The sequence below is a fragment of the Danio rerio genome, chromosome 12, assembly GCF_052040795.2.
Source record: "Danio rerio strain M-AB ecotype USA chromosome 12, GRCz13ab, whole genome shotgun sequence".
Taxonomy (NCBI): Eukaryota; Metazoa; Chordata; class Actinopteri; order Cypriniformes; family Danionidae; genus Danio; species Danio rerio.
This window is the reverse complement of record NC_141032.1, coordinates 9,767,545-9,783,524: the sequence shown is the minus strand read 5'-3', so window position 1 is coordinate 9,783,524 and position 15,980 is coordinate 9,767,545. Positions and strand designations below refer to the sequence as shown.

The following is a 15,980-nucleotide window of genomic DNA, read 5'->3' as shown; positions in this document are numbered from 1 at the left end:
AGAGTAAAAATCTATCCTAAAATGGTTAAAAGTTAAAACAAGACACCTAGGGGTGTGGAAAATAACCTGTTTAAAGATTGTGGAAAACACAGAGACTTTAGAAGGAGCAGGAGAGACTTTAGAAAGAGTAGGAGAAAGAGGAGGAGAATGCTATGAGGTCTGCTCTGCTCTTTCTCGGCTTTATAATGGAGAATAAAGTCTATTTTCTGATATTCAAAACCTCCGGTCTGATCATTTCTAATTGATAAGCTGTCGAATTACGATATAACATACAGAGTTTTCAAAATATATGGTCTCCTTTTATAGATCACCTGCCCTCACATGTAAGAGAAATGGTTTTGTGTGTCAATTAGGTTTTTTTTTTTTTTTGGAGGAGGAGGAGGGTTGTCGGAGGCTTACAGGGAATGGGCTATTGTTTGTTTGTTATTTTTGTTGTTATTTTTTTCCTTTTGTTTTGTTTTAATGTTCTTCTTTCAAATGATATGTCTATATTATAGGAATGTGCTGTGATGTGGAAAATATATAATTAGAGTTTTATGTGCCTTTCCAATACAATCTCGCAATTCGTAACTTTTTGCTTTAGTGGCTGATTTGTATGAATTCGTACAATCGAATTCGTGCAATTTAGTACGTCATCCCACAATGACGGTTGGGTTTAGGGGTGGGGTTAGGTACCACACCTCCTTTTTAAAATCGTACAATTTCGTACGAATTAGCCACTAAACTGCCAAAACAAAAAATACTAACTTTTTCTCATGAGATCAGGCTGGCCTTTCCAGAGACTTTCTTTTTTTTCCTTACCTCCATTTTTTTTATTGGCTTATTTACTTATTTTTATAACTTTAAACAAACATGTTACAAAAAAAACAAACAAACAAAAACAACAGCAATCTTCACTGTCTGGCTGAGATGTGATAAAGTGGGTCTCAGACCAAACAGGAAGCACCACATTAAATTATATTTTCCCTCGCCATATCTTTAAAACATGACAATTTACTTTACCTCAGTATTTTCAATGGAGTTTTTGCAGTAGCCTGCTGCTAATGACAGCGTCTGCATTTAAACAGTCTTTATACACTTTAACAACCAAATGGATGCTTAAGTCTATTTAACTGATTATATTTGAATTACGTTACATTATCGATGCTGTAAAATAAACCTTATGAAGTTGAAAATAGTCACATAAAGCTTTCATCGGAAGGTCATCATTGGCTGGAAAACACTAGCTGTGCATATACTCCATTCTGACTTTATTTCTTATATCTCACACCTCACATAGCAAAATTTATCTGGCCCACACAATCATTTTTTGCTTGGCCAACATGCCGCAGTGAATTACATGATTGGACTAAGTCTGCCCTCCATACAAAGGCCAAACACGGACCATATCTGGGCCAGGTCTCAGACCATATCTGGGCCAGGTCTCTACAAGTATCTGTAACAGGGCCAGATATGTTGGTGTACCATGACTGCAATGAATTTGATTGAAAGCCATGAAGCATTTCTCTTTATGGCTGTGCTTTCTTTGGAAGCGACCCAATTGGCAGATTTTTTTCTTTACTAAAAAATAGTTAAAATCCATTTTAAAAGTGGGTCTAGGCCCAACTTACATGGCCCACATATAATTTTTTAACATCTGGGCCAAATACTACATTTGATCTGGCCCAAGTCTTATGTGCAGCCTTGAAGTCAGTGCCACCTCTGGCAAACCCAGGGCCATGTTTGGCCCAGATGCTGTATTCCAGTGCCGAATGAATGCCTGCTGTGCCAGCTTTATGCAAAATCGGGGGCAGAATTCTTTGCTACCTGGCAGTTTGTATTTCACAGTTCCTATTATTTATAATTTCAAGACGAACCCTATAGTTTATAGCAGTGGTCCCCAACCACCGGGCCGTGGAACAATCGGTACCGGGCCACATAAGAAATCTTAAATTATTTCTGTAGAAAATATTCCCCCCCGCGACTTGGTTTCTTCCACTCACCCCTGCCATCTCACATGAAATGGACTATGCCAAAATCCACCGGGAAGAACGCTCGCTAGAATATAGCTCAGTGGTGGTTGTTGATAGTTTAAAGTTATAAAACAGGTATTATAGAGTCCAAGTCAGCAGAGGACTGTGCATATATGTGTGCGTGCATCGCTAAGTAAGTACGGAGTTTCACATAATCATACTCATTAGGGCTGTAACATGCCAATGCATACATTTAATTCGGCTATACAATTGTATTATTGTTAATATGTTCGTCAGTTTAGATGCTTGGCACAGATGTTATGTATTTAATGCATATAAACCTTGATTGAAACATAATCAGACCGCGATAGTGCAACTAGCGCATGCCCCCCACCCACACCGGTACGTTGTAAAATTGACAAACATTGACCGTGGTGATAAAAAGGTTGGCAACCATTGGTTTATAGAGTGGTTTCAGATTTAACCAGTTAAACTCTGCTGCTATTGTGGGATTTCCGTGGGATTTTGCCTACCCAAATTTAAAAGCTTCCCAAATCTACATGCAGAGGTGTAAATGCAAAAAATTGGTATAATTTTTAAGAAAACCCTTTGAATGTTCATAAAACACTATTGAAAGTGTTTAAAATAACTTTATATGTTGTCTGTGTTATAATAAACACCTAAAAAAGAGGCGCTTTTTGTATTTTTTTTTTTTTATAAACTCAAATTTGAAAGTGTACCTTTTAGGTTCTGTGAGGTCTAATGTGCTGTAATTAATTTTGGTGGTTCCTGCACATGTCTGTAATCATAGGAAAAAAGAAAAATGTATCTACCATAATCTATGCAAAAGTTATTGTATGCCAACTAAGGAGAGGTTCTATACAAGCCACAGGGATCGATCATCGTTTTCATATTTCGCTATTCTTTTGTTTGATCAAACATGATTCACTGTGTTTGCACCACGTCAGACATATAAAAGGATTGCATATGCACATCACCTGAAAACCAGAGAAATGGCCCTGAAGCACACAGCATAAGGTAAGAGATGACAGCTGTCTATGCTATCTGGGGCTGCTTATTGATCATAAATGTATTGTCTTCACTTCTGTGCCATGGAAACAAGTGATTCATTCGGCAACTGTTTGATATGTGAATATAATTCAGTAAAAATAATGCTAGAACTGTTTGAATACCAGCAAGAGCTTTCATTTGAGCTAGAACTTGTACATGTGTCATATGAAAAATATGAAAATGAACCAATGTGAAATACCTAGCTCGGGTATCCAAAATACTGTGAATTTAAGTGTAAATAACTTTTGTACGGTAGAATAAAAACCAAAGTAATGCATATGTGCATAAAATATAGCTTCTACACTTTCCAACAAAACCACTTAAGGGGGTCTGGTGCAATGCTAGCCCTTAAAATTCTTAAGCTAAAGTCGATGACGCTGCAGAGTTTTTAAATATTGTAGTATAAATGTTGTGAGGAAAGAAAGATGGATGAGGGAATCAGATTATGAAGACTATTTTTTTTTGCTGTGTTAAAAACAATGTTCAATAATACATGGACATTAGGGCTAGTTGCAATTATGTTTATTCATGCATGGGTGAAAAATAGAAAAAAGAATTTGATGTTTCTTTTTTTGTAAGAGACTTCAGACTTCAGAAATGTCAGTGACATATCATTTCATTTAAAAAACTGCCACAAAACAAGACATTCCAGAAAAGGCAAATCTAACCAAGAAACTAATGTTCAATTTGACCCTCCAATTTCAACACGACCATCAGAGCCTCAAAACTGTCAGTTCCATCATTCACTGTATTGATTCTGGGGAAAGTCTCACATCTGAACAAAGGGAGTTATCTCCGCAGAAAACCCTGAAGTGATAATAAGAAGATGTAGGTGTCTCTATTTCTCCATTTCGGCCTCCCATCCAAGCTCATTCACTCCTCACTTTGCACCCTGGTATTATTCCTGGGAACACAGATATTTCAGGCTGGAAGATTAGTCACATCAATGTTCGTCTGCTAACACAAGTACAGAGCTCAGCTTGGCAGGATAATAAACACAATAAGTGACTCTCCACTAAAGGTATTACCTTGTGAAAAACAAACACAAATGCAACCTCACCAATCTAATACAAATATTTTGTGGCGTTTTCACTCAGAACCTTCGGGAAATAATGTGTGAATTCTCAAGCCACATACTGTAAGCTTGAAAGTGTAAATGAAAGTGTTGCTATGATTAAGGGCACTGTATAAGCTGTGGAATAATCATTTTCAGGGAGATTTACATTAAGGATGTGCAGCCAATAAATCTGCAGCAACTGCGTGATGCTATCATGTCAATATGGACCAAATTCTCTGAGGATTTTTTCCAGTACCTTGTTCAATCCATGCCACAAAGGATTAAGGCAGTTCAACCCAGTACTAGTAAGATGTATCTAATAAAATGACCAGTGAGTGTATAAAACAGAAAATAAAAGCAAAACTGATCCATTTAATTTCGTATGACCTTCTTGACTGCTGTTTATTGTGTGAACTGCTCTAACTCTGCTTGACATGTAGTTATCTTTTTCACATTGTGTAGCCTAGTTTTGTATCCATCTTCAGCCTCAGCACTCAGACTTGTATGTCAGATTACAATACAAATTATTGCTAATTTTCTTTCTTAAAATGCAAGGACTTATTATTATTCAGAATGTCTTGTTCTTTTTGTGCCAGTGAATACTAGCTTAACAAAGCCTTGCCTGCAGATTTACAACAGTCTGAGCATATTATTCTGTTTTAGTTTCAATTCTTGTGCCATTTCATGAGAGATTTGGCAATTTTAGAAGGAATAAAAGCCTTTGTTATGTGGTTGCGTATTTCAGTTTGTGGTTTTCAGATGGTTGATAGACCTAAAAAGGCAACACTAATGATAACTAGTGGAGATTAAAATTAGATGACAGTTTATGAACACTTTTATTTTTCACTAAACACCATTTCCCCCATTTTTTTTAGAAATCCTGTAATCTTTATTGTTGTATATTTTATTATTTTTTTAATCTTCATTGTTTATTCCACAATTTTTTTTTTATAAATACTAGAATCTTCATTGTTTAATATGTAAAGGAATTTTGTAGCATTCTTAAAATAACCAAAGCCCTTTAAAGGGTTAGTTCAACTATGAATATTTGGTTATTATTTACTCCCTCATTCTGTTATAATAACCTGATGTCATCGTTTATCTTCAAAAAATTTATATTAAGATATTTTTGATAAAATCCAAGAACTCCCCCATCCTCCATTATTGACAGCAAGGTTACTTAGACATTTAAAGTCCAGAAAACCTAAACATTTGTCAAAACATTTAATGTGAATTCAATTCCGTGGTTCACCTGTAATAAAATAAAGCTTAAAAAAACGTTTTGTGTGTCAAAAAACTGCAAATTTTTTCAAAGTTTTCTGTTTCAGATCAAGGTGTGTGTTTATACAGGTAATACGATGCTTACATGTTGCGCCTCTGACTCTGATTGTGATACATCATATTGGCTTTTTAATTTTTTATCCACTGTTCTTCATGTCTCTTCCATAATTCAGCAACTGCAATGGGTTTCTTAGTCATATCTTTGTGGGTACTTATTTTCCAGACTTTTTAAAATCAGGTTTAGATCAGGACTCCATTTCATTATTTCTGTGTTCTGCGTTTTTTCTGTTTGACCAGGCTCACTGTCCTCCATTAAACATGCTGGCTGACTGGGTGATGAGCACAAGGAAACGCATGTTGCAGAAGCATAAACTCACTCAACTCACATACAGTGCATCCGGATAGTATTCATAGCGCTTTACTTTTTCCACATTTTTTTATGTTACAGCCAAATTCCAAAATGAATTAAATTCATTTAATTCCTCAAAATTCTACACACAATACCCATTATGACAATCTGAAAAAATATTTTTTTGAAATTGTTGCAAATTTATTAAAAATAAAAAAGCTGAAAAATCACATGTACATCAGCATTCAAAGCCTTTGCTCAATACTTTGTTGATGCGCCTTTGGCAGCAATTACAGCCTCAAGACTTTTTGATTATGATGCCACAAGCTTGGCACACCTGTCTTTGGAAATTTTTGCCAGTACCTCTTTGCAGTACTTCTCAAGCTCTATCAGGTTGGATGGGAAAGGACTGTGTACAGTCATTTTTAGATCTCTCCATAGATGTTCAACAGGATTTAGGTCTGGGCTCTGGCTGTGCCACTCAAGGACATTGACCAAGTTGTTGTGGAGCCACTTTATTGATATTTTGACGATGTGGTTTGGGTCATTGTCCTGCTGAAAGATAAATCATTGCCCTAGTCTGAGGTCAAGAGCACATTGAAGCAGGTTTTTATTCAGGATGTCTCTGTACATTGCAGCATTCATCGTTCCCTCTATCCTGACTAGTCTTCCAGTTCCTGCTGCTGAAAAACATCCCCACAGCATGATGCTGCCACCACCATGCTTCACTGTAGGGATGCTATTAGCCTGTTGATGAGAGGTGCCTGGTTTTCTCCAAACATAACACCTGGGATTCATCCAAAGAGTTCAATTTTCATCTCATTAGTTCAGAGGATTTTGTTTCTTGTGGTCTGAGAGTCCTTCAGATGCCTTTTGGCAAATTCCAGGCAGGGAGTGGCTTCTGTCTGGCCACACTACCATACAGGCCTGATTGGTGGATTGCTTCACAGATGGTTGTCCTTCTGTATGGTTGTCCTTCTTCACAGAAGAAAGCTGGACCTCAAACAGAGTGACCATCGGTTTATTGATCGCCTCCCTGACTAAGGCCCTTCTCCCCCAATCACTCAGCTAAGATGACTCAAGGTAGAGTCCTGGTGGTTTCAAACATCTTCCACTTACGGATGATGGAGGCCGGTGTGCTCACTGGAATTTTCAGAGCAGCAGAAATTTTTCTGTAACCTTCCCCAGCCTTGAGCCCCGAGACAATCCTGTCTCGGAAGTCTACAGACAATTCCTTTGTCTTCATGCTTGGTTTGTGCTTTGACATGCACTGTCAACCCTGGGACCTTATATAGACAGGTGTGTGCCTTTTTAAATCATGTCCAATCAACTGAATTGACCACAGGTGAACTCCAATTAAGCTGCTGAAACATCTCATCAATGATCAGTAGAAACAGAATGTACCTGAGCTCAGTTTAGAATCTCCTAGTTATCTAGATCTTTCTGTCTAGCAAAATTGAGCATCCAATCAATAAAAACCAGACCTTCAGATCTCCTCTGCTTTTTCAGTAAACTTAACACTTGGATTTTCCAGCTTGAAAATACCATCTGGAATGCTATACAAAGTAAGACATACTGTATGACTTGTTAATGCATCATTTGATTTAATGTCCAATATGGCAGTAACCATCAAGCTAATTTAGCGCTTAGCTGCATGGATATTTATTTTGCTGCACAAATTGTTTATTTGTGCATCAAGGAATGCGCATGCACTGTTTAGACAGACAGTTAATGCTAGTGCTAATGTCTGGAATTGTAAACCACTGTAGTTGTGGTTTACAGGTTTTGAGTAACTAATGACGAAACAGATTTCACAGATATCTGTGAGCTGGTTTACTAAATCAATAGTTTGTAATTTAGGAATATGATTTGTTTTCACCCAACGATCTAAATCTGTTTGCTGCTGAAAGCAATTAAAAATTTCATAATTTCATCCTGTCCCTGCACAAACATTAAATGATAATGATAGTAAGGTTAGAGAGAAATTTAGTTATTTAATTTTTTTGCATTAAGAGAGAACATGGTGGCGTTGAGTGCAATGTTTGGCAGGGTTCAGTGAAGATAATAAGATAGCAAGAGTGCTTCATAAACAGACGTGGTCAGACTTTCAGCAACACATTTGTGAACTGACATTCATGTCGGCAGGAACATGCTGCGAATGTATGAGATATTTTAGAAACACTTTGTCACTCATTGCACTATGATGACCAAACTTACAACACTGTGTTCTTGCCCTGGCAATCCAGATTGTGTCATTTTTCTCGCTAGATTTCATTTTAGATCCGTTTTCTACAAGAGAAACATGAGCCAAGATGTCAGACTTTCATGGTCAATTTGTCTGTGAAACTCTTTCCCAATACTACATATAAAAATAAATAGTCAATATCTTGCATGAATATAGTTTCCCCATTGAAAATGTCTCTAAACATAAATAAATAAAGATTCTAAGAGAGGAATTCTGTTGTGATGTCATAGAAAAGTAGGCTATATTAAACAATCTGATGTTTTTTTTTTAGAGCTGAACCTTTATAGACACATTCTGGAGACACCAGTATCTTACATCTCGTAAAAGGGGTAAAATAGGTGTCCTTTAAGGTCAAGTATATTTTAAATGTTCTTTATTCTGCAGTGGAAAAGTGGATTTTATTCTGAATGGAAAAGTTCCTTGGATGTTTAATGTTTCCTGTGAAACCACTGATGTCTATAAGAACGTTTATGAGAGAAATTAGTGTTTAGTCACTTTTTTAGTCAACTAATTATTTTTTATAGTAAACATTTAACATTGTATTTGGACCTTTAGCTTTTCATTTTTCCCATTTTAAAATTTTACAGTTCCATAACAATATATTAATTAACTGATAAGAAAAATATTTTAACATAAGTACATATATATATATATATATATATATATATATATATATATATATATATATATATATATATATATATAGACAAAGGCTTAACTAGGTTAATTAGGATAACTAGTTGTAAAATTATGGTTTGTTTTGTAGACTATCGAAAAAAGTTTTAGCTTAAATGAGTTAATAATTTGGACCTTAAAATGATTTTTAAAAAATTAAAAACTGCTTTTATTCTAGCAGAAATAAACAAAACAAGACTTTCTCTAGAAGAAATTTTTTTATCAGAAATACTGTGAAAATGTTCTTGCTCTGTTAAACATCATTTGGTAAATACTCAAAAAAAGAAAAAAATTTCAAAGCTGGGATATAATTCTGACTTAAACTGTATGTATATATATATATATATATATATATATATATATATATATATATATATATATATATATATATATATATATATATATATATATATATATACCGGTAGCTTGTACGTATATAATATATATATATGTGTGTGTGTGTGTGTGTGTGTGTGTGTGTGTGTATATATACGAACACACTACCGGTCAAAAGTTTGGGGCAGTAGGATTTTTAAATGTTTCAAAATAAGCTTTCCTGCTCATCAAGGCTGCATTTATTTAATCAAAAATACAGTACAAACTGTAAAATAGTGAAATGCTATTGCTCTATAAAATAACTTTTTAAAAGTGATTTATAATTGAATTAAATAATTTATTCCTGTGATTTTGAAGATGAATTTTCAGCTTCACTACTCCAGTCTTCAGAGTCACGTGATCCTTCAAAAATTACTAATATGAATTATTAGGAGGATGAAGATTGTTAATATTATTCATATTAATGGTAATAGTAACAAATGCAATAATGACTGGAGTAATGATTTTATTTGAAATTACAATCAATAAGAAAGCAGTTATTAAATTTTATTATAAATATCTAACAATGTAACATTTTTTACATTTAATAAATGCCACCTTGATGAACGGAATAATTTTCTTACAAAAAAAAAAAAAACATGGAAAAAAAACTGACCCCAAACTTTTGACCGGTAGTGAATATATTATTTATGAATGTATTTTTATTAATTTTAATAAATATTAATTATAATATTTTTTTCAGTCTTTTTTTCATATATTATTTTTACTATTATAATTTGCAGTAGTTTTCATTAAATTATTAAGAACATTTGACGCAACAATTATTAACTTTGGTAAATATTAAAACATTAGAGAGAGAGATAAATAGAAAAAAATAAGATAATTGAATATAGTTGATAGAAATATGTTCATAAATTGATTCTTTTTTGTCTGTGGGTAGTATTAACACAAACTATTAAAGGTAAGAAAAGGGAATATATTTTGAATAAATGTTATATTGATCTTCTATGAGGCAACAGCACTATCTACTGCACCACTGCATCACCCTACAAATGAAGTGTTCTTTATAAAATGAAAAAAAAAAATTATATATATATATATATATATATATATATATATATATATATATATATATTAGGGATGTAACGGTATTGTAAATACCGTCATACCGCAATATTAAATTTTTTCGATATTACCGAAGTCGCATGACTCGGTAAAACTATAGGTCTTCAGAGAAAATTTGCTCAGGCGAATGAAGCGAACGGGAGGTAGCTGAAACTTCATTTCCCATCAGCCCCGGCGTGGCCATAATCCTTTGCGGTCTGTTGTCGCTACAGATCCAGTAATGCGGAAATGGAGTCTGCTGCCAGTAGCGGAGATGAAAAAAAGATGGAAATGATCGAACCTAAAGCAGTGTTGTCGCCGCGCGCGTGCTGAATAGCAGTGCTGTCGCGCGCGTTCTGATCAGCTGTGTTGTGGCACGCGTATTGTAAAGCGCCGAGGCGGGGTTGAGCGCGCATACTCAAGAGAGGTGTTGTCGCGCGCCTACTGAAGGGCTGGACTGGACGGAGGTTTTGTCGCGTCGCGGGGGCACTTTTGATCGTTTTGGAAGGGCATTTTCTATCCAAGACTAAAAAGGGCATGTGCACTGCACAGGTTGAGCCCTATGTGTGCACGTGCCTGCAAGTTGGGGAATACGACTAATAACAGTCATGGGGACTGCAGAAACACAGCACACTGTTCAGATTGATGCAGACATTGACTTGTACCGCAAAGAGACCTCTATCTCACTCATGGTTTGTCTTCTCAAGTGGGGGAAAGACAATGCACAACGTTACCCACTGCTGTCAACATGGGCCAAGTCATATCTCTCTTGTCCCAGAAACCTCAGTCCCAAATGAGAGGGTTTTTTTCTGTTGCAGGGGACATTGTAAATGCCCAGAGATACCAGCTTTTACCAGATTATAATTATATGATAATTTTTCTTTAAACCCATCTCTATCTAAGTGAGTGATTAAATGTTAAATGTGATGAGTTTTCAACAATACTAAATTGAAACTTTATTTTTTTACATGGTTTAATAATTTTTTTGTTATTAAAATTGAAGTTCCTGTTTCAAAGCTAACAGATAGATGGCTAATTTGTATGTCATTGACACTTTTGGCACTTTTTTGGAGTATTTTCAAAAGTTTTTTTTTTCCTGTAAATGATTCAATAAATACCGTACCGTGACATTCATACCGAGGTATTACCGTACCGTGAAATTCTGATACCGTTACATCCCTAATATATATATATATATATATATATATATATATATATATATATATATATATATATATATATATATATAATAGACTTATTTTCAGGCAATGTTTTTATTAGACTTTGTCTTATTCTCATGCTGTTTAATGTTTTTTAATAACAAAACAAAAAATCACAGAAAGCTGCATGATATCAGTAAATATGTATTGTGCATCACATTACATTCAGTAGTTTAGTCATAGGAATGGAGTGATACAAACAAAATGTATTTTCTACATCTGGGCAAAAACGTAGTATTAAACGTTAGTATTAAAATTCTGAGTATAGGACACACGCTTTACCACTGAGTCATGGTGATTTACAAGGAAAGTAATAAATGTTGGCTCCATTTCTTTGTTCCATCTGAGTGAAAAATTGTCAGATGAATTTGCATGACAGTGACACTTAGACCGCTTCATCTGCTTCTCTATCTACCTTAGTGTCCTTCTAGTCTCTGGTATGATGAAGGAATCATTAGTTCTCGAATTAGTCATGCTGTAGGTTGGAGCTGACATGTCAGCATGATGTGAATGAGTGAATTAAAACACTTTGACAGCAGGCCTGTTATGCAAGTCTGCTCATCAGCCTTGGTGGACTGGAACACAATGTGTTAGTTTTGAGGTGTGCGATCAAGAAATGATAAGTAAAGTGATATATGATAATGATGAATTATGATTAATACTGTTCAAAAATATTTGAACATTGCAAAGAAAATGTATATTTGTTCTTTTATATATATATATATATATATATATATATATATATATATATATATATATATATATATATATATATATATATATATATATAAATCGCCTCACAGCAAGAAGGTTGTTGGTTCGAGCCTTGGTTGGGTCAATTCGTGTTTCTTTGTGGAGTTTGCATGTTCTCTCTGCGTTCGTGTGGGTTTCCTCCAGGTGCTCCGGTTTCTCCAACAGTCTAAAGACATGCGGTACAGGTGAATTGGGTAGGCGAAATTGTCTATAGAGAAAATGAATGAATGAATAAATGAATGAATGAAATGGTGGAGAGGTTTATTTTATCTAAGAGTGATTGTACATCTTTTTTTTTGTACATCAATTTTTGAAAAAAAAAAAAAAAAACATTAAAAGATAGTTCTTTGATAATGCTTGTTATCTTGTATGGTAGGTGATGACATTTCCGTACAGCTTGTATTGTACCTGTATATGTTTGTTTGTCAGTTTTTTGCAACATTTACTCATTCTGAAAACGTAGCCCTACATGCATTTCTGGAAATCACTAATTACGTAGCCAGAAGTACATATGGCTGCAATTCGGCTTTAAAACAAATGCAATAGGGCGGTATGATGCCGTTCCTATTCGCGCTTACCTCCATATGGGGCTTTCCCGCTGTTAGGAGTTTGCCTGGTGGCTTGCCATGTACGTTGATGGACTTAAGATGCAAAGAGGAGTGGACAGTTAACAGAACAGTTGCAAAAGGTGGGTAAGACTAAAACAGAAATCAAAAAAATGAAATAAACAACTAAATCACAAGGTGAGAATGTGGTAAAATCTGAAAATGTGGTAAAAATCAGGCTGTCGTTAAAGCTTTTCTTTTTTCTGGATTGCTTTTTAAAACTGTTGGTTGGGTTTAGGGAAGAGGGTGGGTGGGGGGTCAAACCTTCATTGGGTTGTTTATATAATAACTCAACCGGTTGGGTTAAAATTTTGAATTTTAAGAGTCAACTGATCTAACTTACACAGAACAGCTGTATTTATATGCGTGTAATGTTTTTTTTTGTTTTTTTTTTGCGTTGTAAAGATTATTTAAGCTCTAACACAGTAATTTATTCATTCATTCATTTTCTTTACAGCTTAGTCCCTTTATTAATCTGGGGTCGCTACAGCAGAATTAACCGCCAACTTATCCAGCATATGTTTTACACAACGAACACTATGAACAATTTAGCCAACCCAGTTCACCTATACTGCATGTCTTTGGACTGTGGGGGGAACCGGAGCACCTGGAGGAAACCCACACAAATGCAGGGAGAACATGCAAACTCCACACAAAAACACCAACTCGAACCAGCGACCTTCTTGCTGTGAGGCGACAGCACTATCTACTGCACCACTGCGTCGCCCTGCTCTAATGCAATAACATTGTTGTTATTTTTAGATCAAATTACCTCTCTATGACGTGTTTTTTATATCCTTTTCACCAGCGCTCTTAATTATCGATGATACAAACGGCCACTTCATAGCCGATCTACATTAAATGGATAAAACGCTTTCTCTACCTCAATGCAATCTCACGGCGATTCGTAACTTTTTGATTTAGTGGCTGATTCGAATGAATTCGTTTGATCTAATTCGTACAATTTAGTACGATTTGCTCATTACCCAATGGCGGTTGGGGTTAGAGGTGGGGTTAGGTGCCATGCCTCCTGTTTAAAATCGTACAAATTAATATGTATTAGCCACTAAACTGACAAAATGTAAAATACTTACGTTTCCTTGTGAGATCAGGCTGCTACCTCCCATGTTTATCTCTACAGTTTTTTTTGGGAGGAAATGATACACATATTTGCGATATCCGCTGTCATTCTCACCTTTAGGACCTAGTGGAGACATTTATTTAATTACACAGCCATTATTATAAAATTAATTGTAGTACAATATTTGCAAATCAACAAACTATGTTTGTGACATAACTTGCGATCTTAGTTGGCTAACGATGGCAACCCGGGCTCATTGTGGAAACGTAGCCCCGCGGACGTTTCTGTGGATCGCGATTTACGTTCCGGGAGGTACGTATTCGAGCTTTTTTTTTTTTCACGGATCCGCGAGAGGCCGCTGTGCGCGCTTTCGCGTCTCGGGCGCCTCTCGTTCTCGCCCTTATTTTTTGGATTCCGTTTTTCGTCTTACCTGATTTCCGGAACCTGCTATTCCCCGGACTCGATCCCGGTCGTCGTCCACCGCGGCCGGCTCCGGCTTCTTCTCCGGGGCCTCCGCTCCGCCGATGCAAACCTTGTGAGCTAAGCGGACAAACTGATTGCATCGGGAAAGCCCTCCACTCGGAGGCGAGCCGTCGGCCGGCAAGCGCAAAGAGGAGGGGAGGAGGGGCGGAGCGGCGCCACATCGCCCCGCAGCGTTCGCTCGAAAAAAAAACAAACGCGGCCTTTACGTACCTCCGGCAACGTAAATCGCGGTCTCCAGAAACGTCCGCGGGGCTACGTTTACAGAATGAGCTTGGGTTGAACGATGGTATTGTGAAACACATCCCATGTTGTGAATCATATTTTTCCACACTATAGGCTAGCCTATGCCGTGCAACAGGTAACAATTTAGCTTTTGACCTAGATATCCAGTCAAAGCACTACGCATCCCAGCATTATGGAAATATTAGCTAATCATTATTATTATACATTAATGGACATAATGCGCTTTTTTTTAACTAAGCAGATTTTTTTTTCTCTGCATGCGTGTGAAAGAGAAATGAACAGAGAAAATAGACAGATGATAAATAATGTGGTTAAAGTGCCACCCAGCGGTCAAAAGCTGCTGGCGCACCAATTACCGGCTTCGCCGCGGTATGAATGGCGGAATAAGGAACACATTAAAGTAGTGACATCTGTATTTACTGTTTTATCAAGTAATTCTATACTAAAAGACTTAATTTACACCCATGTTGCAGATAAAATCTAAAACTCCTAAATGCGCAAAAGCACAAGAAACTTCTTTGAGGACACACATTGACTGGAATGTTGTCTCTATGCCTTATTACTTTTCTAAACGGTGGCAACAATGATATGATAAAAGACACAAATGTTGAATAGATAATTGCGTTTATTCATAATGAACAATTTTTCTGCCAAGTGGTATCGCTCATTAGCTTCCAACTGTGGCTGTTTATAGCAGCAGCTTTTGGTCACCCTTGTAAAGTGAAATCTCGATCTCAATGTTTTTTTAACCTGGTTAAAGAAATAAATTATTTAAAAATAAGTCAGAATTATTTGCCCACCTTTGGATTTCTTTTCTTTTTTAAATATTTTCCCAAATGGTGTTTAACAGGGCAAGGAAATTTTCACAGCATGTCTTTTTTTCATCTGGAGAAAGTCTTATTTGTTTTATTTTAGTGAGAAAAAAAGCAATTTTAAATTTTTTGAACAACATTTTATTTATTTACTGTCATCGGGGCAAAGATAAAATAAATCAGTTGTTAGAAATGAGTTATTAAAACTATTATGTTTAGAAATGTGTTGAAAAATGTTCTCTCTCTTAAACATAAATTGTGCGAAAAATAAACAAGGGGGGCTAATAATTCAGAGGGGCTCTATATATATATATATATATATATATATATATATATATATATATATATATATATATATATATATATATATATATATATATATATATATATATATATATATATATATACTATGTTCAATATTTAAACTTGCGTGGTATATGTGATTGAGGTGAATTTCATGCATTTGCAGCAAATCATTGTGTCTCTCTCCAATAATTCACCTATATTTTTGCATTTGCATTTACTTTGAATGTAACTTTTGGGAATACTTAATTTTGCATTTGTTGTTACCCAGCATTAGTTGACCTCTATCAGGAATAGTTAAAGGATTTACTAGGATTTAAGACTAGGCTACTTGGACCATGAGTAAATAATGAGTTTGATCCCTTTTATTGCTCCACAATGATCCTTGTCTTGCTTCTAAATTTTTTTGT

The 15,980-nt window shown here is 35.6% G+C and overlaps 1 long non-coding RNA gene across 1 annotated transcript in view; it reads left to right on the top strand.

The window, feature by feature from the left end:
• The window catches only part of LOC147841277 (uncharacterized), a 38,273-nt gene extending 35,509 nt beyond the window's left edge, over nucleotides 1-2,764 (top strand). Inside the window, exon 3 of the long non-coding RNA XR_015503910.1 lies at nucleotides 2,688-2,764. This is a non-coding gene — a long non-coding RNA (uncharacterized LOC147841277). The remainder of the gene's footprint in view (nucleotides 1-2,687) is intronic.
• The last annotated feature ends 13,216 nt before the right edge of the window (nucleotides 2,765-15,980 follow it).